This window comes from Ambystoma mexicanum, chromosome 6p (assembly GCF_040938575.1).
Source record: "Ambystoma mexicanum isolate Mex_15411 chromosome 6p, UKY_AmexF1_1, whole genome shotgun sequence".
Classification (NCBI taxonomy): Eukaryota; Metazoa; Chordata; class Amphibia; order Caudata; family Ambystomatidae; genus Ambystoma; species Ambystoma mexicanum.
Genome location: NC_090935.1, coordinates 239826158 through 239851315, shown reverse-complemented (window position 1 = coordinate 239851315; position 25158 = coordinate 239826158). Strand labels below are relative to the sequence as shown.

Below are 25158 nucleotides of genomic sequence, written 5' to 3'. Positions count from 1 at the left end.
AAACAGGCAGAAAGGGGAGATTTTTACCTCCAGCAAAAAGTTGGAGGTAAAACTTCCACTTTGCGCTCAACTTGAGATTGGGCGGAGCGGTAAATTCGGAACTAATAGCGTTACTGTCACATTTTACTGCTCCACCCAACTCACGATGAGGCCCAGTGTTCTGTCCTAAATGGAGGTTTGCAATACATTTCGACAGGAACTCGGCTTCTGTAATCCTGTTTCTGTCAGAGACCTACACACTGTTCTCCTAGTGTTCAAATTACTGGTTGCAGGCCCTCTGTGACCCACCCAGGACGTGCTATATTAAATAAGCAGAATTAAATTACACATTGTCTCAAAAGACACAAAAGTGAAGAAGGTCGCTGAGTTCCTCCTGTAAAGGACCCAGTCCATTGGGAAGCTTTTCACTATAGGCGCCTTAAAGTTATTAAGCATCGGCGATGCGTCTGAAAGCAAGAGGCAGGGAAAGGCACTGGTCTCTCGGTAAAGTTCTCCTCGTGTGTCCTTCCTGTCCCCCGTTCACCCCGTGAAATGTCACGCCGCTGCTTCTTTAAGCGCCCGCCCGCTGCAGCGAGCTGTGCGGTGGTGCTCCGTCCTGGCTCCACCCTGCCGCCTCGCCAGAGATAGATGTGAGGATGTATTTTCCGCCTCTGAGCCATGGAATAACGGAGTATCGCCGGCAGTGCCCCCCCCCCCCCCCCCAAGCGTCCAGACAGACCTGCCTTGCCTACGTGTCGGCCCGTCCATGCGCGTCCACATTCTGGCAGCCCCGCGGCCGGGGGCAGCGTCGCCTCCGCGTGAGTGCTCAGCGTTCCCGTCTACCTACCGCGTGGAAGTTGCTCTCTGTGTGGCGCGTCTGCAGGATGCTGCGCTGACTACGGGCTGCCTGCATCTCGCCTCCTAGCCGGGCTTCGCATCCACGGGGGGGGAGTGATGCTGCTGTCTGATTCCCGGAGCTTCTGCAGGTGTGCACTGCTTGATTTCTGACGGTGACCATTCTGAAGCAGATTGCCTGGGGTATGTTCCTTTTTTATTTTTTTGTTTATCACTCGTTGTGTTAAAAGACCCCTTGAAGAAGTATGAGATCCTCATCAGCTGTCTGCAAAATGCCACGAGTTTTGTTATTGGAATACGTCCTATTGTGACATGTTATATCTGCCTACCTGCTATTTATTGCACAGCGAAACGGGAAGTTAAAATGACAGTCCCTGTAACCCATAACTGAACCCAATTTTTGCTGGATTTTCATCAGATTATGTGAATTATGATACATAGTAACCATATACCAGAATATTTATTTTAAGAAAAACATCTTAACGCCAAAACATCGTCATAAAAAATATCTAAACATGAAAATACCGTGTCTGTTTCTATGCCCCCTTCCGTTGTGTTTTGCTGTGAAGTGGCTGGCGGACCCCGTTGTACCCCTTCCATCCCCTCCTCTCGCCCCCTGTCTTTTAGAATTGGGATAGGTTGTGCTTTAGTTCCTTTTGCTCAGACGATTTGTCTGATCGGTGGGTGTGAAATGTGAGGGGGCGGGGGTGTAACATGTTCCTGCGCGCCCGGGTGACATACCATCGCAGTGCGCTTCCAAAGGCACCTTTTTCCAAGTTCTCATTAATTCCCGGCAGCACATGGAGGCTTTAATTATCCGCCAGAAGGCCCGCACTTCCCGGGCTCGCGAGCATCTCGCTGGCAAACTCTTGGCTCCAAGTTTAAGGAGGCGAGTTTTTCTAACCGCGAGGACAGATTTCTCACTGCTTTTTATAGGCTTGATATGAATGGATTAAGGAAGGTTTTTATTTTACCAAGGAGGTTTGTGTTAAAATATTATACCCACATGCACCGAGGGAAGGGTCATTGAGTTGGGATAATTGCCCCCTCCCTCATAAATTACTTTCCGTTGCGAAGCTAAGTTCCATAAATTGGAGAAGAGTCACTAACCAAAGTGATAACGGCCACTCCCGTGGGCCACAGGTCTATTACATCTTTTATTTTATTGTTCACTTATAACGCACTTAATACCAGCGACTGATTTCTAAGCCCGGGATCAGGATTCGAACCGGGGTTGCTCAGCGGATTTGATTTCAATTGAGCTCCTGCCATGCCTTATCCCGCCCGAGCTGGCGTGCAATGGGTCTAATGGCATGACGCCCCGGGAGGCCGCCCAGCCCGCCCGCCCTCAGGCCGGCTCTGCTTGCAGCTGTAGTGCTGAAGTTGAACCGTTATTTTATTACTGTGTATAGTAGATAAAACGTATTAGATTAAATGTGGTTTTCTATTGTAATATTTAAATTACAAGGTTGAATTTATAAGATACACATTTTAATTGTGAGCTTGGTTGAACTGGAACTGTTTCAGCATATTTGAGCATGAATAATGTAAAAGTAAATATTTCCTGTGAAAGTGAATGCATTTTTCCTTCTTTTAGCATTTTTGCTTCACATTTGCATAGTGAAAACATATGGTATCTGGTAGTAAAATCACAGCAAAAATGTTGCCGGTAAAAAAATAGCGAAAGAAATGCTGTGGTTTGACCCGATAAAGGTGTATCCCATTACACCATTTAAGGGGAGCGGTGGTTGCAGGGGTGTTCCCCGCTCCCCTTAAATGGTATAATGGGTCCACGGGATGCGGGGGTGTCCCCCGAATCCTTTACATGATTGTGGTGGCAAAACCACAGCATTTTTGCTGCAATATTTTGTATCCACAGCCATTTTTGCCGCAATTTTAAGACATGGAACCAAACAAATCCTCCTCAAGTCTAGTTGAAAGAAATCCTTTAGGGAAATTGCATTGCTGTTTCCTGAATGCAGAGACACACTGTATGCCTTTCCCTGTCTGCTTCTGAAGCCTTAATGTTTTGAATGCAGTCAATACCAGTAGTTATTGACTTCATTCTGATCATTCTACTTGTCTGAGAGGAGTTCAATAAGGACACTCACATGCTTATTAGGCTTTATAGACCTTTTTAATGGGCCCAACAGGGTCCTGCAGACCGAATTGCAGGCCAGAGCGCAGTGGGGTCGTTTAACAAGGTTTACAGGTACATGCCATACTGCCTGGTACAGCCAAAGGGTGAAATCTATAAAGCTATTAGGTGTCCGGTCAAATGTTCGAATGGATTTGATCGAATGACAAAATGCTCGAGTCAATTTGACCAAAAACAAAAAGGTCGAATTTTTTAAAAAAAAAGTATATATTTTTTTTGTTGCTCTAGTATAAATAAAGAAAAGGTGTTTTAACACCAAAAACAGGTGTTTGGGGGGGACCCCCCCAAAAAACAAACAAACAAAAAAAAATTCGACCCTTTTTTTCAGTCAAATTGACTCGAGCATATTGTCATTCGCTCAAATGCATTCGAGCATTTGACCTATAACCATGCTATTATAGGCCACGTCTGACTTTCTTGTTTGTATAAAATATAAATAATTAGAGAGTAATCATTATTACAGATCAGCCTGGGTGAAATCATTGTTTTGACTACTGATGTTACAGCTACATAAGGCTTGGTGCGACCCAAGGGTGTGGTCTATAAAGCTGTTATAGCCTGTGTCGTTTTGATTGTTATAATATTAATATAAGTATGGAGAAGTTGATAGATGAATCCACCTGGGTTATACAAGGAGTTGTGTGTGGGTTACGGTCTGCACCGACAGTAGCTTTGGAATCTCGGGCTCGGAGCAATCTTCTGACTTTAGAGAATTGTTGCGCACACAGATTGTCCAATGAGAAGTTAAATGAACAGTCCAAGGGTAATAATAAACGGTATTTCAAGGTGATGTACTGTATCTCTCTCCATTGGATAGTGCTGCGGGTGAGGTTGCTTGTTTTTAACTTCCAGAGACATGTAATGTAACAACGTCAAGTAATATAATTTGTATTTTTATATAGTGCTTCATGCCAGATTCCTCCAGCTTCTATGTGCTGGAGTAGAAGATGTTATTAATACCCAATCTAATCACACCGAAAGCATCGGCAATCAAAGGATGAAGGGTGATGCTGACCCTGCCAGATTTTTCTCTGAGTCTAGAAGTTGTGCACAGATCTCATAAAAGCAAGGTTGTGTACCCCTTACATAGTGGATTCAATCTAATGGGAGAGCTGGGGTTGCTGGATTGGATCTACCGGAAGACACAGCATTGCTCCTTGACCCTTTAGAATTGCTTATCCTGCCTCAATTGTTTCAGGCTAGCGTGCCCACCTGGCATTGCCTTGTGGTTTCCCCTGCCTTTGCACATTCTGGTGATCCATGAGAGTTCCAGCATAGCCATGCGTGGTATCTTCCAACTAAAGATCTGAGTAACTTCCGTGGGTCACCACAGTCTCGCCTCCTCCATGCATGAAGTCATGTCATGCTGCTGAGCCTTAGCACTCTATCAGGTAATGTATTTTGTAAATGGGTATTAGACTTCTCCGAACTAGGTCGGCGCAATTACACGCATTCTGAATGCCAAAATAAACACCAACAGGCCATTTCCCGACTTCTCTCGGCACTCAGTACGTGCAGTATTCTCAGAGCATTGAGTACACGCGATAACACTGCATGGCGGTCTTCAAACCCAATACCTGGCAATCCTGCAGTGAGTGGAATCCCTATCCAAGTGGTGACTGAGGATGATGTGTGGCCGGGGACACAAGCGCCTGAAGTAGGGGGTGCCCATACTTCAGGGGCTTGTGATCTCTATGATCAGGTGGCGTCCCCCTCAGTCTCAGTGGCAGAGCCAAGTGTGGGCAAACGTGCACCATCCTACCCCCTGCCAACCCAGTGATTGCGCTGCTGGCCATCATTCAATAAAACACATTTTTTTTAAACTGTGCGCAGGAATGATCTGCTAAGTGGGCACTACGGATGTAGGTGATTTGACCAAATCCATGTTTTCGAAAGAGTGAAGACTACAGTCAGTTTGTTGATGCTGCTAGGCAACCAAGAGTTGCCCCGCCCATACCGTACAACAAACATGTTCCTCCACTTTCCGGTCGTGCCACCCCTGAGCCCAGAGGTACCGGAGAACTTGATTGCTGAAGCAACAGATTACATGTGTGAAAGTAAATTCAAAAAGTGTTTGTATGGATGCATCAAATGGATGTGTGTGCATTGGGAAGGGTTTGGACGAAGGTGCCTGCTTGCATGTGAGTATCTATGCATGTGTCTGTATGTATGTTAGTGTGAGTACGGGTGTGTTTTTGTAAGTGAGTCTATGCAAAGGTCGCATGTGCTTTGTTTGATGCGAAAGTGTGACGCCACCAGTATTATGAAAGTGAAAGACTAATAATGAAGGCAGCTCTTGTGGGTATTAACGAAGTGATTTACAGAATGATTGTTGGCATATGTTGTGGGTGCAGCTTCATGAAAGGGATTTATTCTGGCAATGCTGGCATACATTGTTGGCACAGTATCATGAAAGAGATTTAGAATGTGATTGTGTGTGTGTGTGGTGCAGCCTCATAAAAAGTGATTTACTATAGCATTTCTGGCATATATCGTCAGCACAGCTCCATGAAAGTGATGTGCTGCGACAATGGTGTGTGGGGGCTGAAAGCCCCCTGCATGTCAATGGACTGTCTCCTGCCTACATTATTTAAAGACCACATCTTTTTTTGCTTGCAAAGATTGATCAAACATCATTAATCTCTCCTTTCAGAGAGCCGTTCTCTCAGACAGCTAAAAGAAGGCTTAGGCTCTGCGCTTTAGAAAAGGCACACTTGGACTCTGCAATCCTGTGCATGTTAGGCCTATAACCTCCCCTCCCTGAATAAAACTATGGAAGTAGAGGCTACAATACAATTATGCAAGTATTTAGAAACGGGTAAACATTTGGCAAGCTCCAAGTTTGTAGTACAGAGACAACCGTATCATTTATTTGTGAAAACTATTAGTTTTAAGGGATAGGTATGATACAGCTGCCAATATCCATTTGGACTTGTCAGCAACTTTAGACACTGTGGACCACAATATCTTAATCCGCATCTCAATACTCTGATAAATATCATAGGTACCACTTCAGCCTGGCTTGAGTCTTAGCTGATGAATGGGAGCAGCAGGTACTTCTGGGGCATTCTCTTTCACATGGCAGCCACTTGTTCTGCTGTGCTGATGAATGGGAGCAGCAGGTACTTCTGGGGGCATTCTCTTTCACATGGCAGCCACTTGTTCTGCTGTGCTGATGAATGGGAGCAGCAGGTACTTCTGGGGCATTCTCTTTCACATGGCAGCCACTTGTTCTGCTGTGCTGATGAATGGGAGCAGCAGGTACTTCTGGGGCATTCTCTTTCACATGGCAGCCACTTGTTCTGCTGTGCTGATGAATGGGAGCAGCAGGTACTTCTGGGTTATTCTCTTTCACATGGCAGCCACTTGTTCTGCTGTGCTGATGAATGGGAGCAGCAGGTACTTCTGGGGGCATTCTCTTTCACATGGCAGCCACTTGTTCTGCTGTGCTGATGAATGGGAGCAGCAGGTACTTCTGGGGCATTCTCTTTCACATGGCAGCCACTTGTTCTGCTGTGCTGATGAATGGGAGCAGCAGGTACTTCTGGGGCATTCTCTTTCACATGGCAGCCACTTGTTCTGCTGTGCTGATGAATGGGAGCAGCAGGTACTTCTGGGGCATTCTCTTTCACATGGCAGCCACTTGTTCTGCTGTGCTGATGAATGGGAGCAGCAGGTACTTCTGGGGCATTCTCTTTCACATGGCAGCCACTTGTTTTGCTGCGTCACCTCTTCTTTTCAATGTTTATATGCATCCACTGGTTCAAGTGGTAGAGAACTGGGGTTTTGAGTGTCAATTATATGCTACTAGTCCCAGATCCTTGCATAGTTCCACAGGGAAGCTTATGGTGCGATGGATGTTGAGGTCTGCCTGGGCCGAATTGTTTGCACCTAAATGAAGATAAGACTGATATAATGATTCTTGGATATCCTGCAGAATGTCCACTCCTTTTTCATTGGCCTTCCAACCTTGGATGTTCTCCATCACCCGTGGATGTAGTTAGAAATCTGCATCTTGTTTTATAGTCAGTTGTTGGTTGCCCCTCAGGTGGTCCTAGTTGTAAAAAGTGCACACTGTCACCTGTGCAATGTCAGCAGGTCTAATCCTTCCTGTACAGTAAACATCTTGATATACTAGTTTAAGCAGTGGCCCTTCAAAGACCCCAGTACTGCTTGTCTATTTACTTTGGTATTTCCAAAGAACTATCTTTTAAGCTTCAAGTAATACAAAATGGCTCATTACTTGTGATCTTTCAGTCGAAACAATTTGTTCACATGGCTCAAACACACTTATCTTTGGAACGGCTGACCATAGAAGATTAAATCCAAGCTTGGGTGCTTCTGCAGGTTTTGAAGATCCTGAAGGGATGCACCCAAGTATTCTGCTAATTTGAAACTCGATTAGTACTCACATCCACCGAGGGAAGGGTGTATGTGATTATTGTACTTAATGAACAATTTACTACTACTACTAATGGTGCCATATATTGTGGCACATCATCATAAGTAATTTACTTTGGCAGTGCTGGCATATATTGTGAACGAAGCATCAAGAAAGTGATTTAAAATGTCAATGCTGGCATATATTGTGGAAAAAGGCATCATGGAAATACCTAAAATGATCCAGTGTACTGTTGTTGGCCGGGCTATACTGGAACTTTTGCTGTTTTACCTAACAGAAATAGTTGTAAATCGTACAGCTTTTTCCCATTTCTCTGAAATGCTCCATTTCAACACATCATTTGAAACATCTTGGGGAGAGAACAATCCTGAACTCTCCTATGTTAATTCCCATCCATTGAAAATATTCACCAGCTGCAAATGGGCTTGAATCATTTAGAATTATCTGTGCGTTTCAGGAACTGGCCGCCCACCTGGCACCAAACGCTGCTAGTGACATTGCTCAGCCTCATTAAGCCAAATGTACCCACTATTAATTTCTGGCTCTCTTTTAATGTAAGAACACGTTTTTTGGTTGAAACAGATTTACAACACAAATGCCACTTGTTATTTTAAATGCATTAGTTCCTATTCTTGTAATATCTGTTCATGAAATGTGTGTTAAAAATAGAGACATTCAATGAACTGCCAATTCTATTTAGAATGTGCGAACTATCATTGAGGCACACTGCTGCTGTCTTTATATCTGGTTGTTAAAAAACACCTACACATTTGGAGAGGAGCCTTTACTGTGTCCCACTGCAGGGGGCCACCATCATTTTGCGTTTCACCGCAATGTGTGCCATCCCATCCCTGAGGCATTCCCTTACAATGGTTGTTTGGGAAGACACAATAATCCACAAATGATTGTTCCTACATGATTGGGGTTGTGGGCAGGCTCGGATTGGCAATAGGTCAATGGCCGAACCAAAAATGCGAAATGCTGGTGTGGGACAGTTTCTTTGGTCAAAGTGAGCCACTTGTTTGGCCAATGTGGGTTTGATGAGTTACTACACAACGTGACTAGTAGTTTTGACCAGGGTTGCTGAATAAATATTCTTTAAAAAGCACAATTTGCATCACATTTTATCAAAGAACTCCCCCTTGGGTACTATTCAAACAGTGTCACAAAAGCAATGAACAGCCATTTGCAACTGTGGGCCACTATTGAATTGGTGCCCGAGGCAATTTGATGGCCCTGTGCGACCCTGGTTGTGGGCTAGCTATCATGGTGAGGGCAGTGGGTGCTCCAGGAAATTAGTCATTTTTTCTTTCCTGGCAAGAAGATGCCATAGGCCCTGCACACACTGCAGCGCTCCATGGGAACTAGCTTTTTATATGAAGGTGCAATGTATGCTGCAGCAAATCCTGGATGCAAATCTGCGGGGTGCAGATCCCAGGACAATCCCCCCGAAATGCAGCAATGCACAGCTAGTTTCAGAAAGTATTTCTAATGCGGGTGAATATATAGCATCGAAATCAATGGACAGCCCAGATGTGTGGACAACCCAGGACGCGGTCACCACCCCCATATCCTCATTTCAAATCATTAAAGGAACATGTTGATTAGATGGTTTGTTTATACGGTTAATCATCAGAGCTGCGAATATTTACTGCAACAATGTTGTCTCTGTCTGAGATCACAATTGCTTTCAGGGACAGAAATAAAAAAAATTGTGATCACCGATAGCAGGTTAAATAGTTGCTTTTGAACAAAATATGTTTTCATCCGCCTCGTTAAAACCTATCACCTGAAGACACCAAGAAACACAGAAATGGGCAATTGTGTTTGCACAATCGTTAAATGCCTAAAGGACCTCTTTTTTTGGATGAATACGTTAACAGTTAATGTTTCAGGGTGAGAATAGCGTTTCCAGGAATAACAAGGTTGAGTGCAGACAGGACATTACATTGGATGGAACTAGATCCATGAGTTAAAGTTGTTATTTAATGCTTAGCCAGAATCCAAATATGTGCTTTTTTATCAACAGACAATAGTGCCACCATTTTAATTTGGCTGCATGTACCTGTCTAGGGAGTCTGCACTCTTCCGCCCTGGATAATTAATTTTATTCTAGCACATTTCTTCTAAAAATGAGATGTCTTCAATGGTTAACTTCATAAGTCATTAACCCTCGACCGACCCCAAGCAATATTTAGTAATGAGTCATTTATAACACTATTAATACCCAGAGGTTTCTAACCGCAGACCCGGGGATCGAACCTGTGATGCTTGGCATCATATTACTTTCAAGATAAGCACGTTGCACCTGAGCTGTTCTCTCGAGACAATATTCAGCTTTGTGTATAATAGTGTCTTCTTTGCATCTAGTCCTTCTTTTCTGTCTCAGGTACTGAAACCCATCTGCAGAGAACCAAAATTGATAGGGTGCAGTTTCAAACAGAACAAGACAAAAAGTCCAGTTCATCAAAAATGTGTCCGCCGTTCTGCTGGTTTGGAATTGGTGAGCCATTTAGGGGGCAGTGAAGGCCTTGATATGGCTGTCTATTTCCTGTTACTGATTGGACAGTGTCATTTGTTGCATTCTCCATTACAGTGTCCTCTCCCTGCACTGTGTTCTTGGAGTAAACTCAGGTATATCTAGCACCCTTTTCAGACTGATCCTAATGGCCCACCAATCAGGATCGACCACTAGCATTACCAACCACCACTACAAACAAACATTAGTATTTCCAGCCACCACTACAAACAAACATAAGCATTTCCAGCCAACACTACAATCCTTGGGGTGGGAACCTAACTCCATCTTATCACCGGTGACACATTTTACTAAAGGAGGAATATGCACACTTCTGGGCACTTATAGTCGGTAGTTGCCTGAAATTCCCTTTTCCTGCCTTGCATGGCTTCCATCAAGATTAATTTTTACAGCCCACTACCCATCGTGTTGGCTCGTCAGAGCCTGGCGCGCTTCACTCTGTCCTGTCTGCACTCTTACCTCATCATATTTACCACAATGAGACCCAGTCCGCCCCACACCATTTAATTTCAGTGTGCGTCAGTCCATATTCATGACCCTCCCAGCACCCAGCTGTCTTGCTGCTTCTCCTCTGCTCCCTGTATCTTCTACCACTAGCCCACTGTGTCTCTACTCTCACGCGGGCAGTGGCTCTGAGTGCTTCCCTGCCACTTTCTTCCACTGCCCTAGCACCTTCCACCACCCCGCTAACCTGCCTTGTCTTTGTGTTGCTTCCATTGTCCTTCAACCGTTGGCCTAGCAACTCAACATTGCAGGGCACTGAGGTTGCGACTTCTTCCTTTTCCATTTTGGAGAACTACCTCCACCTATACAGGTGTTAAACGTCTTAGTACATTTGGGAAGGGGCAATACTAGTGATCAGATGAATCTCTGCCTCACTAATTGCTAGTTCTTTGCTTGGGGCCTTTAAATCAGGATTTTCTAGCAACTCATGTCAGGCACTAATGCTTAAACAAATCACCCCTCTAATCATAGCGGTTTCTTGAGCATTAGCTAAAAGCAGCCCCTGTCTATCAGGCATCACCCAGTAAGCAGGCTCTTCCTCTGGGGAATGAGGAACAAGTGCGTTGCAAGTCACAAACTAATTCTCATCTGAGATGAACGCCATAACCTTTTGTCCAGTATGTATGACCCATTATGCTTGAAATAGTATCTTCATGGGCTCTCATGATTCTTTAAGCACACTCCCAAACACAAACACACAGAGTTAAATCTCACTTTGGTCTGTTTGTATGGGGCCACTTGACCTGCTAAGTCAACAGAAACTCCAGGTTTCTGTTGGTTTCTGTTGGAAACTCTAGGTTTCCAGTTGGTGCTAAGCTTCCAGTCTCTTGTAGGCTACAAGTAGGAGGCTAATAGCCCCCGGCTCCTGGCCATCCTGAAGCACTGATGTTGTAGGTGGGCCTGACGGGGACATTTGTGCAATTGTCTTCATAAGCTCTCAAATTCCTCTTCGAGCTGAGGAGGTGGGTGGATGGAGAGCTGGGACAGAATCAGCCTGCGTTAAGCTTTGACAACACACACCTGGTATCCTAATATGTAGTGCTACCACAACCCTTCCGATCTCTGTTAGGACTTTCCTCTCTGTACACGGAACAGATGCCTCTAGTGGTAGGTGCTCCTATTGTTCATGTTAGTTCACGCATTAGCTCATCCACCCATCAGTAGTCTAAGGCTCCAAGTTCAAGTTAAATACATCATGAAGCGCATTGTTGGTTTACATAATTGTTTGATTTTGATTTTGATTATTGACCCAAATGTATCAGCTTTCTTTTATCTAGGTACCTGATTTTTACGGCTTTACTTTTATGTTTTCAGCTTTGTTGGCTGCAGATAAAATTGTATCAATAAGATCTAAGAGGACTTGGAGACACGGGTCCCCTGTGTTGGTGAGTGCATTGTCCACCAATTTGATGGTTGCAGTCTCAGTGTTGCATTTAGGGCAGAGGCCAGACTGGTAATCACTGGGGAAGTCAAGGTAGTCGATTCTGATAAATAGTTGGGTTTCTACTAATAAAATGATAATGATCATATATCTTTTTTAAATTGGCTATCTATAACACGCTTATTACCCAGAGGTTTCTAAGGGTGGACACAGGGATCGAACCAATGTTGCTCCGCATCGTCTTGCTTACAAAGTGAACGCGTTGCCCCTGAGCTATCCTCCTGAGATAGTGATAATGATTTGTTATTTATATAGTGCTTTTGTGAAAGCGCTTTACAAAGAACATATTTACATACAATATCACCCAACAGAAGTTGATACTCATTTATCGACCTCGGAAGGATGAGAGTTTAAATTGGCCTTGCCAGGATACTTTCTCGTCAAGCTGCCGGATGAACAGGAGGCTTGTGATGGGTCTGTAGTGGGCTGAATCCTCTAGGTCAAGAACGTTTTTTTTAGAAAGGGTCATAAGAGACCCATCTTCAACTTGTCTGAGAATGCACCTTACCTTCACAGTGGGAGATGTTCACATTACTGAGGAGTGTGTTAAGTGTTGGGTGAGTGAGATGGTTAATGAGGGAGGCTTACAGGAAGTTGTCAGTGTGAGTATTGTGACAAATGGAGGACATTTGTCCCTTCTCCCCAAGGGGTATCCCCCTCTGATGCTACAGAGGTTAGCTCGCTTCACGATACCCTCCCTAGTGATGGAGGCAAGTGAGACCTCACATGGAGAAACTCCCTCTTTGGGGATAAGGACTCTCGTTCATGTGAGGAACTCGCTAAACCAAGTCACATGATGGCCTATATGGACTATCTAAGATCAATATATAGTAGTGTCAAGTCCCGAGACTTGGCTGAAGAGAAAGCTATTTTATGCCATCACCAGGAAGCCTTGAAGCTGTCCAGGTGAGGAATGCAACAGAAGGCGTGCGGCAGAAAGTTCCACAGAGCTGGAGAAACGTGGTCAAACATAGAGTTTCAGGTCTGCTGCAGTTTGAAGCAATTCATCTTAAGACGGTCATTGTCATTGGAGTGCAATGTTTGGCAAACAGTTGCATGCTTAATTGCGAAAGATAGATAAGGCCAACATCATGCAAGAAGTTGTGAGTAAGAACCAATACGTGCCTTGACAGGCATCAAATGAAGCTAGCGCCCAGCCAGCAAAATATATGTTGGTGCAAAAGACTAAAAACAGCTTGCACAGCATCATTCTGAATAACCTGAAGCTTTGCCAGGTTGGGCTGCGAGATACCAACAAGTAGGTCGCTACAGTAATCGATCTTAGATCCAATGATGGCACGAGCCACAATGGCACAATTGTGGTTTGATCAATAAGGCGGAATCTGCGTGATAAGTTTAAGAAAATAATCACAAGACGGTCTAAGATAGTTAATGTGCTGATTCATCATTAATTCAGCATCCAGAATCACGTCAAGATTATTAACCTTGGATGCCACAGGAAAGGCACAATCTAAAATGGCAAAAGAGGAATAGTCGCCTGATCTGCTTCCTGAGACGAGCCCCAGTCCCCAGGACCAGTAACTCACTTTTAGCATAGTGTACCAGGGTGCTGAAGCTTTGCTTTAGTGCGACTAGATTTTAGAGGCACATGGGTGTACACTAGTTCTTTGACAAGGTGGCTAAATGTATCAAGAAGGCTTGAGGCTTTCCCTTTGGTGGGGAACTTTGTGAGCATTGCCTTTAGTGTGTCCAGCAGGAAGAATTGTCGCTCAAAGACAGGCGTTTGCCCTGCCTTTTGTGGTGTTTATGATATAAGAAGGTGCATTGCAGTGTGGTCAGTCCAGTCGATCGGGAAAGGGGTTTGAGCATGAGAGAATCAGGCAGGAGGTGAAGACTAGTTTTAGCGTGTGACTGTAGACATGCATAGGGGAGAGTACAATCTTCTTTAAGGGTCCTAGAGTCGGAGAGAATAGGGATTCACATAGGTGTTTTGCTGGTTGGGATTCTGGGATGTTGAAATCTCTGAGATGACTATTACTAGAGTAGGAAATTGTTGCAGAGGAGAAAAAGTTAAAACGGTCATCAATGAAGTTACCATTCCCTTGCGTTGGCCTGTAAATGAGGTGAAATATAATTGAGTCATTGGTTGAAATACTTACCATGTCCACTATTTTCATCTTATTATGTTGTAACTGTTGTTAACCTCTGTAACCTGTTTCAACTGACAACTGTGTACTGCTTACATGTATTTATTATGACGCTGGCATGATTGACCAGTGTGCAACCCCTGTCAACAAGTTATGCCTCTCCTGCTTCTTTGTTCATGTTCCTGTAACAATCATATATGTTCAAGCGCCAAGATACCCTAGGGTTCGGTTCGCTGTACAAATCATAATGAACTAAACTAAATAGAGAACCAGCATGAATGAAATTCGAAGAAGCTGTGTATGGTGGTCAAAATTAACATGCAGTGCCAGTCGATATTATGGAAGACTGCAACCCCACCCCCATTTTTCCAATTGCGGTTAGTGTTGTGGTGTAAGTGGTTTCAACCCAGCACTCCACCTAAGTCAATGCCTAGTATGGGATGCCCAATTGAAACCCTTATTTATATATTTTTATGTCAAAAGTTCTTTTATTTCTGGATGATGTACCCTTATATAACACCACTCTCTTAGAATCCCCCCGGTCTCATTGAACCAAGATGGTTTGTTTTGCAAATTAAAAGATTTATTGGAAGAATTAAACAATATATATATATATATCACGCTTTTATAAATATGAATAATATCTGAATATCACACCTAAGAATATTTATGCAATGATCAGCAATGGGTAATATTACAATATCAACAATCTCTTTAATCAGTTAGGAGTAGGAATAGGAAGAATAATGTAGGAGAGAATAACTTTGTTTGGTTCAAGGAAATGCAATGATAGGAAAGAATGCAACACAGAACTAAAACTTGATATGAATTCAGTCAAAGACAAGGTGATCACTCTTTCCCCCTGTTACTACTAACTCCCCCCAATATGCAATATGAAGTGATGGAATGAGGGCACACAGGTATCAGGAATAACAATCAACAATTGTGATTTCAATCCCACTTCCCCCAGCAAGCAGAGAGAAACAGGGCTGATTTTAAACAGGTCAAATGCGTTTGAATGTGATATGAAGTGATGGAAAAAAATGCAAAAAATGATTTTAATTCGCTAAATTGGATTCAGAACTAGGGAGAGTTGCTTGGGATTGGTTCAGGGAAACACTAGCAATGATTGTTGAATGGTTAGCAGATGGAAAACGAAATTCAGAAGTTGAAAGCAAGAAAGAGTGTTTTTTACATGTGGTGAAATTGAGCCAAATGCGAAATCGCTGCAAACTTTTCAGCGCACGAAAAACACATTTACAGAAAAACTATAAGGAGTTGGAATGCGGTTGTTAGTTCTTTTGAAAACGGAGGATGTTAGCTTCAAAATAAATGACATTTAAATTTCGTTCCTAGCATGTACGGTTCAAAAGTTACAGAGGTTTTAATAAACGTAGATTTTTCTCAAAAGAATCAAGATTTCAAAAGGAAAGATGTGCTTTGGAAGATTAGGAAAAAAAAAGATTTCTTAACACTAGAGTGTCTATGGAGCCACAAGCTACACGACAGCACAGCCACCAATCCAGAGGCGCCTCCGCATGGTTTCTATCTGCACGAGACTCTTGCCTTTCTCCAGCAAATATATTAGCGCCAAGATGATTATCACTACCATTAACACAGAATTAGATGGATTAGAGAAGGATTCAGGATGGACACAAGAGATTCTACAATGCAATCTGGATATGTAGGAATGGGTTGGATAGGATTACTTTAAACTAAGAGATTTGCTATGGACAGTTCTATGCTAAATACTCACAACTATGGTTTGGAATGGAATAGGCCCGTCAAGATCTGGTCAAAGGTTTGGCTGGAATTCACTCGCCACCGGACAGGTCTCAGGCACTTGGTTCTGCTCTCAGCAAGGCACTCTGGTCTGCACGGCCTCTTGGACTGGATCTGACGGGTTGGTTCTGGGTACAGCTCTGCTCTACTGGTCTGGATCTCGGGGTTCTAGCAAGGGTTCTTGGCCAGAAGCAGCAAAACAGCTCAGCCAGGCTGTTGAATTAGTTGGGTTTGGCCCCGTGGAAATTTAGGGGTTAAATCAGGTTGCAGGATTTTAAAGGCCCGCTGAGAAGGGTTCAGCTTTTTGATTTGGGCCTCTGGAGTCTGGATATGGGTTCTGGAGTCTGGATCGTCCTTCAGAGTGCTTCGCCAGTCGATCAGGGATGGGGGAATGTGTGTGTTTCCTGCCTGTCCTCAGCAGTCCCTATTTATCCATTTTCCAAAGGGGTGGGGATGCTGATTATATTATGCCCAACCCTCTAAGAATCTGATAGGTCAGAGAATTACTTCTCCCCTGATTGGAGAAGGAACAGAGTGTCATGATGTGTCATAGTGATGCTGCCATTTACAATTTAGGGAAGAACCTCCCCCTTTCTTTCTAACCAGAAAATCTATTTTGCATAAAAACATATTCATAATATCCCCAACTAGTTAATATTACATATACACAACACAGATTAATTAAGGCACGTCTCTGTTCAAGTCCCATTTTGCTACGAGTTTTGGTTCACAAATGACAGTTTTTCGCGCTTTTGGATGATTACTCAGTGTCAGTTCTGTGCGTTTTTACACATGCATGCACATACCCTCTGGGCATATTTCTGTAAATTTGCATGTTCCTAGCATAATCACAATAGCTAGAATATGAACAATTTCGTGGTTCAGTCTCTGAATATCACACAGATTCCAGATTAGTTTCTACTTGTGAGCAATCTTTTCATTTTAATAACCTCTAAATTCCATATTTTTGCCAGTTCGGTACAATTTTTTATAATTTCTTTCAAGCAAGCATCTTTAGATGCAGATTTTGTTCTGATAAAATATGTTTCTGCTAACATTGGGCTCAGGTGAATTATTTATATGCAGTGATGTTTCACACCCAACAAGGAAGTTGGATCTCTTGTGATTTTTCAGAACCATGATTTTTGCACTTTTCACAGCCAAGGAAAAACGGATTTTTAAAGCAGCTCTGTGTTTCCCTTGCAATGAATTTGCTCTGTGGGCAGCCAAATGATGAGTTTTGGTAGTGGTCTTCTGTGTTACTACTGACATGGGCAAAAGTGTATTGGCGGCCTATTTTTCAGGTTCTCCTGCGCACTTCTGGGTGATTTTTAGCGAGCAGAATGCTTTCCGGCGGCCATTTCTGATGTTTCTGATGCAAGCAATGCACAGTGATGTTGCAGGGCATGGACTAGTGGTGTTAAAACATCCCACAGTGGATACTGTAGCTGTGCGCTAGGAGGACATCAAAGATGTCCGGGGAGGAGGGAGTAAACCATGTTTCAGTAATGAAAAGGGCATTGACATAATTTCGCTGGCATTAACTGTCATAACCAGGCGTTCACTAGAGAGAATTGAAATGGGCTGTGGTGAGTGGAGACGCATGGTGATATTTTCTTGGTGTAGCAAGGGCAGAGTAACTAACATGACCAAACAGGTGTTGCCTTTTTCTTCAACTGCCCTTTACAGTATTTATTGAGTTTCGGCTGTGATGCAACAGAGTAGGATTAACTCAAATCCAGTATACTGCAATAATTTTGAATTATTTTAATTCCTGAAAACACAAAAGATTTGATGGGATAGTGACTCTTACTTAGCAAGAATTCCAATCCACCATTCCTCATCCTACGTTCTCTTGAACCTTTTCCCTCTCCATCTCCAGTGTTAGTGTTTGATAAATAATTCTCTTTAAGAGGGGAAATATTGGCAACCGACTAAAAGACAAAAAGTAAACTCTAAAAAAGCTTCCCATCATATGATCAGTCCTCTGTAATCAGTCTTTTGGTTGTGATCTCTGGAGGCTGGATTCCCTCTCAGGTAGTTGGTAGACAGCCACTCACAGTCTCTGCAGGAGTCAAAGTGCCCTTAACTCTTCTTTCCGAATGGATATCCATCTTCTGACTCTGTTCCTGCTTCCTTTTCTCTGTTCCCCTCTTCCGGATGTTGCAGTGCAATAGTTATTTCAGGTTATGTTGACCCCTTCTTGCTTTCCACGTACATACATTCAATGACGTGGGCTCACTTCTGGAATATTCTTTAGTGGACACAGAGCATACGGGTGCTGCTCAGACTGATTGCACTGGGCGGCTCCTTCTGATAAGTCTCTCCTCTCTGCCTTGAACATCAGCAGGGCAGTCTGCTATTCCTGGGAACCAAATCCCTGCCCCTAAGCAGTATATTCTCTCTGCTTTTGGTTGCAGTCTGAATGGATGGGGCCATCCAAAAATAGCTGGATTTCTCTTCCTGTTCTGTACATTGGGCTTCTGTTTCTAGCCATATTGGATTCCCAGTGTTATGTCTGAATCGCCTTCATTGCCATATGGTTGGGCTATTTGAAGGCCTTTCATCATACCGCAGTATGAGAAATATGTGTTGCTTAGCACGTTCTATTGGTTCTGTAAATTGATTGGTTACTCTGACTATATGACTTATTCAGATGTCCACCCCTACCCCCTAGTTGACTATGAGAATTTGTTTGAAGTCAGTTTATTTCTCACAGCATGAAGCCTCCCCCTTCCAAGGGGAATAGATCACACGTTCAATCTCTCTCTACCCATTGGGCCATTTTATGATGACATCACCAAGAGGATCGTTTTGTTGAAATAAAAGTGATGTTAAATAACTCTGCTTTCTAAACACTTCACAATCTGAATAATAGAAACATGTAATGCATATGGGTGAGATATTTTGAATCATGCGAGTCAGACCTCTCTGTTCTCTGTTTACAAATATTAATTCAGTGTATCTTGTACATATAAGCAGTTATAGACACTTCTAAAATCTAATAATACAGGATTGGTATGTTGGTCTGGGGCAGGTGGTAGCTGTTTTCTGTGAATTCAAAGTGCCTTAAGTGTTGTCACCTCCACCTTTGGCCATTTAGACACCTTTGCCTACTTTTAGGAACTCACAGGAAAACCCACGTTTTTCTATGTCTGGAGTTAGACATGTGCATTAGATGTGCTTCACTCCAGGAGATGTTATTCCGGACAGTGTGTGGCATATCATTGCATGATATACTCAGGTGAGCATACATGTACTAGCTGCCAAGCTGCACGATGGAACTCTCCACACCTGTTCCACTACTGGGCCATACTGTGTCCCTGACACATCGGTTTAGGAATGAGTTGAACCATTGAATTGGGCAATAACACCACCTATAGGTATAGAACATGGAAGCAGGAAGAACCCTGCATGACATGCTGTATAACACATGACACTTTCATTCCGTCCCCCAATATGTTGCATTCTGTACTAATCACATCAGACATGCTATGTGCAATAATTATTACTGTATTTGCATTGAGGTTGCAGGATTCACAACCAAAGAGTGGTATACATGTGTGTGCATGCGTATTTCTGTGTATGCATATGTTTGTGCAGGTATATCTGCTCACATGTGTGCAACCTTTTGTGTGTGTTTGTGTTGAGTTTAAGCATGTGTGTGGTGCACATATGTCTGTGTGGGAGAATATGCAAGGCAGACGGTTGATTGACAGTTCTGTTAAATTAGACAACAATAGTGTATATGCTATCTGTAGATAGGGAATATTTTATGTGTGATTCTATTACATAGATAGGGGAGTCTCATTCAAGCCAACTAGATGGTATCACATTGCAGTACCAGTGTACGCACTAGAGGAATAGATAGATATGGCATATGGATCCTGGGTAAGGCCAATTTGGGGGATGGGACCTTAATAGCCTGCAGAAGTTGTGTTATGTAAGTAGAAACGTAGTAGCTTCATTCGGAACTGAATAGCAAAACATTTCTTTTAAAATAGTTGTGCCAGTCCCCCTTGGAGACCAGGCGTACTACTTCCATGACCTGTGGGGTTTGGGTGTCTTCTCATTCCCTTATTGCCTATATGCGCACTAGTTCAATTGAGGGTCTATGGGTATGAACTGTTTCCCCCCAGAATCCCAGGAGTGCATGTTTGCCCAGAATCCTTGTGAAGACCACAGAGCTCTCAGGATTCCCCATTTCATAAGTGAATTGGTCATCTAGTCCTGGTTGGATTCTTTGCTTTCTGGAACCTGTAGTTTTAGTTTTCCCTTGAAGAAGTCCAAGAATTCAAACAAAAAATGAAGACTGTATTACTGACTCACAGATGCTATGGTGAAACGCGAATGGTCTGCACTCATTGGAGTAAAACTGTACTTAGCTTCCCGGGATGATGCGGAGCTCTCAACAACAGGGAGGGGTTGTCTTCCCGGGATGATGTGGAGCTTCCAACGCCAGGGAGGGGTTGTCTTCCCGGATGATGTGGAGCTCCCAACACCAGGGAGGGGTTCTCTTCCCGGGATGATGCAGAGCTCCCAACGCCAGGGAGGGGTTGTCTTCCCGGGATGATGCAGAGCTCCCAACGCCAGGGAGGGTTTGTTGGAGAATGCTGGCAGCTGTATAGATCTGTAAGCAGTGATGAAACTGTGTGCTCCAAAGGTACAGGGGTGCATTTTGATGGGAGGGCACATAAATCCCTCAGTAACAATGAACCCTGAGAACATCTGAGCTATCCTATTGAGGTAGAGGTTCACATACAATGTCAGCTAATAGTTCTAGAGCTAATTAGAACATCAGTTTGACCTGTACATATCGGTGTTAGTCCACCTACGTACAGCAAGTACTATATGCATGTGAGCTACTCTCATGGCTATTAGTGGATGCGGGTTGGCTTGTCAGAGGCAGATGCTGATCTTGGGTGTTGTTGGACTGCACTGAAATGTGTCCCAGTGAGACGCCATTTTAGAATCAAGTATTTCCCGATTTTTATTGGCATGAGTTTTGGAAGGAAAAGCAGTGGAATTATGACGCTTATGATCCTCCAGCCGAAATGTGTGCAAACATTAACCAGCGTAAATTTGTACACCTTGTTACTGTTAAGTATTTCTGAATAACTTCAGTAATTCTTGTGGCTGCTGAAGAGTGTTTTAAGCTGCTGGCATTACCATCTCAAAACACACTGTCAAGCCACTTTAATTACTTACATAGGCGCCATATACCTAGCAATGCCTTCTCGACATGAAAAAAACATGTAAAACCTACTGTTTTCACATATTAAAGAATACAAATAGAGTAAAAAAGACTTCTCCCCACCACAGTGCACTTTCATCTCTTTACTGTGCCTTTTAGTGTTTGCATTGCTGGGGAAAAAACAGCACAATAGAGGAGACAGACGACAGAGAGCCCGCACGCCCATCTAGTGGATCAAGACAGTTGGAGGGATCCAGGCAACAGGGACTGGAGAGCCGGGGCTACTAAATACCCCAGAGACACTCCTTCCTTGCTCCATCAGCACTGAGTGGTCCAGTGGCTTGACATGTGCCACTTCTCTAGGGATATGGGCTGGAAGTGGAAGGACAGCAAAATGTTGACTTGGGCCTTCCAGTGGCAGTGAGGTGAATAATCTCAGTGGTAAGCCTAACAGACCTTTTGAACATTGGGAGTGTTGGTGCTACTCACCATTAAAACACGGAAGAAAAGGGTAAGAGGTGAACAATCATCTGAGTATTTTTGCCTTTCTTTGCTGAATATTCGAGATAACATCGTTTAGTAACTGATTTGCAACATATGCAGAATTTCTTTTTGTTGCCAGAATATTATCAACCATGCATTGGGGAATTCCAAGTAACACATATATCCATATAATTAAATATAGAAAGAAGCACGTTAAGAATGATTGGTTTTGTATCGAAGACGGATTGAAAGAAATAGATGTGAGACTGCAGTTTTGAATCATTTTCCAACTACCTAAACACATATTTAACGTATTTAAGAAACATACATGTGCCAATATCTTGTGAAAATGTACTTGTTTAATTTTTCTTTTTTTTCTTTTCCATGGTGGTGTTTCTGTTTATCAACAAACCCTTAACGACCCTACCTGATCCCCCACCCCATATCTCTGAGTTTTTACACTTTTACATTATTTTTTCATTTGTTTCACAAATCTTTATGTTATTTTCGTATGCCTTTTTTTCAAAACAGTGTTGTTCCTGTACAAAAATTATTATGTTACATCATTATTATTTCTGTCTATTTTGAAAAACAATTGTGGTGCCATGCAATAAATGTTACACTGTACTTATTTTTTAAATGTGTCGAACATTAAGATATGCCCTGATTTGAAAAAGGCACATGAACGTGCCGAAACACGTGTAATCACAAAGGGCCAACAATAAAAAAATGTAAGAACACTCAATTTGAGCTTTGACCTATGGTTAATCGACAAATGAGTCCGTAACCACGTTTTTTGTGGCGCATTGAGTTTGTGTGGAGGAAACCTTTCCAAATACTAACATACCGCAGCAGAAGGCGTCCTCGGTTATGCTTAAAAAAGTGGGACTATACCAGACTGTGCACACTGCAGATTTGAGGTCTTTTCATTGGGTATCCTGTCTGAGCTATTGTAAACATGATGTATTACTTCCACTCAGAACTTAAGTGGAATGGGGTTTATTAGGTCAATATTTATTTAAAAGGCCTTTTTTAAAAGGTTAGACTCATTTATAGGCTACACCAGAGTCACATTAATCCACTAGGGATGTGTGAATTACTGCAGTAAAAGAAAGGACCGGAGCACACGGTCAACAGTTCTAGACAAGGTGTTCCACAGCACTTAATGCAAAGGCTGCCAATTAATAATCCATTTACTGCACAATGTTCAAAATGTACAGTAACAAGGTGTCCAACGAGGTGTGCTAGGTCCCGATAGCCCACCACGCACTCATTGAGGCACTGCCTGCAGGTCGAAAGCCTCTATTTAAACACATTGCATACAAAAATGTATGTCATCAGTGGCTTAGTCAAAATAAGAAGGGTAGTGGGGTCATCAACCATCCAGGGTTTCTTTCAGATACACAGACCCCCTTCCACACTGCTTCTCATAAAGTAGTGACATGGTATTGACTGATGCACAGTGAGGATAACCTGTCTCCACCACTGCACTGGATGTGCTGTGGCATTCCTACCAGGGAGAGGTGGCTGTAACCGGAAGTATGGGTCCACATCCAAATGATGTGCCCGATGCAAACCTGAAGGTGCATATCAAGGGTAGGGAACAATAGAATATTTTACAGCCCTCTCCCCCAGGGCTGCAATGACATTATAATGTGGCCAGATAACAAGCACATTTTAAAACAGGTTATAAACCAAAGAAAACAGTTGGAGAAGATGCTCAGAACTTTGCAGTAAGCATTGTCCTGGTGGAATGTTAGCTTAGGGAGACACTATCGTGATCACCCCAACGTTCAGAGACATATAGGGTCAGTAACCACATGTCAGCTTGATCCCAATGCAGGCATTAGCAAAGTGAGAGCCTTAGTATGGCTCAGGGCTGTTATGAGTGGGCACTCTACGCCCTGAATGCATGGGTTTTGTTTATATTTTGTATAGCGCACAAAGCCCTCAGGCATCTTGGCACTGGACTTGAGAATATGGTTACAGTAAGTGCAGTACAGAGAATACAGACCTGGTATACATTGGTCCAGGTGAATACAGGACAAAAGCTTCTTGGGTAAGAGCAGCAATTACAAACGTGTGAGATCATAGTAGGTAAAAGGAGATATGTTAGTACCACCTCTCCATATTATACATAGGCGATCAGGCACAAAAGTCAAATAGGCGGTGTACCCACATGGCGCCTGCCCCATGTTGCAGGGAGGCAGCGCAGATAGGCACAAAAGTCAAATAGGCGGTTTACCTGCATGATGCCTGCCCCATGGTGCAGAGGTGGTCACTATTCCCACGCTGGTGCTCCCTCTAGGGTGTGCATCGCTAATTTACATCCCTATACTGTTTTGTGGCAAGGCAGTGTTTTGTGAGATGCGTGTCTTAATTTACCACAAAAATAAACTATATTCCAAGGCAGTTCGCAACCCGTTTCTTACACCATTTGCTCTGACACCTGCTGTATTTCCTGTGTTCTCGAGGCTGCAGAACATGGCCTCCTGGGATGGCAAAAGTGGATGGTCATGCCACAAAGAGGGCTGTTCTGCAAGAAAGAGTGATACATTTAGTGGCCAATAGTGCTACAAAACAGGCCCACATGCATGTAGTCCATTGTGGATTGGGAAAATAAATTCACTCTCAAAATCAGTCTTACCTTTGTCATTGTTAATATATTCATTTATCATATATTTTTTAAATGGTAGCATAGATGTGGGAGGGTTAAATCTGGCGATATTGCTGGTGACCTCTAAATTCTTATTCTTATCTAAATGGATCATACGCCATTGAATTTGTAGAATTTCCCTATACTAGGACTCTCCTTTTGTGTTCTGATCACCGTTGTGCAGCTGGGTTTCTCCCAGGAGATGTTCGATACCTATAAAATCCCCCTTTAAAGCCCTAGTTACTTGGATTTTCTGTCTTGGCGAGACCCTATATTTTTGAAATGCCCTTTATTCTTTTTCCATTAGATGGTCATGTCTTCGGCGTCACAAAATCGTCAATGCTATGGATCAGTTGACCAAGTTTTAATGTTTTATTGTTTACAAAAAGCATGCCTCTCTTTCTCCCGTTAATCAGGTGTTCTACAAACTGTTTTGGACATTGTCAGAAGCAGTGATAGTTAACCGTAGTGTTAGTTGATGGTGTATGGTGGTAATGACAGCTTCATAAAGTTCTGTCAGCACTGGCCCCTGACTAAATCTGGGAACAGTTTTGTAAGCCTCGAAGTCCCCAGAGGGTTTGGGAAGTTAATGAATTTACCCAGGCATTCCCAATGCCAGTCACTAATTATTTCTCCCCGTTTTTGTCGATATGATGTGGATACCCATCCACTTAGACTGTGGATATTGCCTGGCAGGTGTTTTTTTTCCATACACCTTTATTCAGGGATGTCCGGTATGTCTCCATACTGTCAGTAGTTATTAGATTTTCATTCTCAAGACAGTGATCTTTGGCTGTCATTTAAGTTTGCCAGTTCATGTGCCATTGGATATATATTATTTTGGCCATATCTGATTTCCACAGGATAGCTTTGTATTGACAGTTCACTAGAAGTGATTCATGATTTAGAGACATGACCTGCCCATATATGGCCATGCAACAGCTGTATCAGTAGCAGGAGGGGTGTGACTATGATGGTGTGCGCCCCAGCGATCAATTGGTGGTAGTATATTAATGCCCACACTATTGACATGAGTGATCTTTCCCCAATCATTCAA

The 25158-nt window shown here is 43.1% G+C and overlaps 1 protein-coding gene across 1 annotated transcript in view; it reads left to right on the top strand.

Annotated features, from left to right (window-relative positions):
* Positions 1-630: 630 nt before the first annotated feature.
* Positions 631-25158, top strand: part of ZBTB7C (zinc finger and BTB domain containing 7C) — a 984162-nt gene continuing 959634 nt past the window's right edge. Inside the window, exon 1 of the mRNA XM_069626945.1 lies at positions 631-1017. The gene's annotated coding sequence lies outside the window, so the exon portion shown is untranslated. The remainder of the gene's footprint in view (positions 1018-25158) is intronic.